At 32.6% G+C, this 1,526-nt stretch overlaps 1 non-coding gene across 1 annotated transcript; it reads left to right on the top strand.

The window, feature by feature from the left end:
* Positions 1 to 593: 593 nt before the first annotated feature.
* On the top strand, positions 594 to 693 carry LOC120080655. The gene has a single exon (XR_005482606.1). It is a non-coding gene; the product is annotated as a U6 spliceosomal RNA (small nuclear RNA).
* Positions 694 to 1,526: the final 833 nt, after the last annotated feature.

The following is a 1,526-nucleotide window of genomic DNA, read 5'->3' as shown; positions in this document are numbered from 1 at the left end:
GAACTCTTTTTGTGTTAAGAAAACTCCCTAATTATCAATCACAAAAAATCATTACACAACTCCAAGGAAGAGTTAGAGAAAATTATAAAAAAATAAAATGAAGAGATAAGAAGAACTAATTCCTAATCAAAATTTAAATACTCCATAAGCAAGTCGATCAATCTTATCTAAATGCTCAAACATGCAAAATCAAGACTATAAAAGGATGGTAATGGAACTTTGTCATCAGCATAGAGAAAAATTTTCATTCTAAAATTCCACTATATATATATATATTGTGCAAAAGTTACTTGTCAAAGCCTTAAAACCATTCTACTTAGCCTATTAGATGAAGGATCATTTCACCCCTAACTAATAAAAAAAAATACACAACTTTCCAAAAAAAACTCAACTAAGTAATAAAAATGACAAATATAATTCAAGTAATAAATTTGACCCAAAAATCAAACACCTAACATAACGAATCTATCTAACATAAAGCTCTTTTTTCTTCTTGTAGCATCATTTGAAAGAATATATCGAGTTTTTACGTATGTTTCCTTCTTTGACCTTCCTTGATTGAATTGAATTCACCACTATTTGTGCGCAAGAATGTCCCTTTAGGGACATCTGATGAAATTGGAACGATATAGAGAAGATCATAGTCCTTGTAAAAGGATTGTGTGCGAGAATTGAAAGCCAATCGTAGATGTTTGGACTTTGAGTGCGTGATTGGTTTTGGAAGTAAAGCAAGGACATCCTCGATCATATCACTAATTATCAGAAAGAGATTGGTTATCACCCAATAATACAAAATCCATACTAGAACCTACTTGATTGCCAAAAATATAGAAGCGATCGACAGTCTCAACTCCAAATGGGGACGTTATCCCCAATAAATTCTTCAGTATGTGACTGCTAATAACGAGTCTTAAAGGTTTGCCGCAATTAGGAAAAGCCAAAAAAATGAAAAGAGATCGAAAGAAGTACGGTTGAAAGTAAAAAAGCAAGAAAAATGAGTATAGCACTGAGGTAAGTCCAATATTGATAATGGATAGTAACTTATTATAAAAAGTTCTTACTAAATTTAAGAACCATTCTCAGATTTTATAGCCAGCATTCTTCAAATAACTCAAAACTTAAGAAATCAGAAATAAGAATGATCAACACGTTAATATCTAAAGGACCAAAAGCACGTACCAGAGAAAGATAGGTACAAAGAGCACAGGTAAATTTCAGCAAACATTCCTCAAATAGGGCAACACGCATTAAGATTTGTTTTGTGTCATCCATATCTCTGTATTTTATGGAGGAATTGAACCTATTGCCACGTTTTGGCACAGGGAGCTTCAACCTCTCCTCTTACTCTGTGTTTAAACCTCTTCCCACCATTCCATTAAAGTCTTCCAGATCTAATTGCTTAGACTCTTCTTGAATCTTAGAACCTCGTACAAATGGGGGAAGAAAAAAAAAAAGAACAAGAACATCGAGAAAATGGGAGGAAAAATCAAAGATTAATTTCAGCTAAAGTCGAATAATGGATGATA

This window comes from Benincasa hispida, chromosome 6 (assembly GCF_009727055.1).
Source record: "Benincasa hispida cultivar B227 chromosome 6, ASM972705v1, whole genome shotgun sequence".
Lineage (NCBI taxonomy): Eukaryota > Viridiplantae > Streptophyta > Magnoliopsida > Cucurbitales > Cucurbitaceae > Benincasa > Benincasa hispida.
Note: the sequence above shows the minus strand (reverse complement) of the source record. Positions and strands in the feature narration are given on the sequence as shown.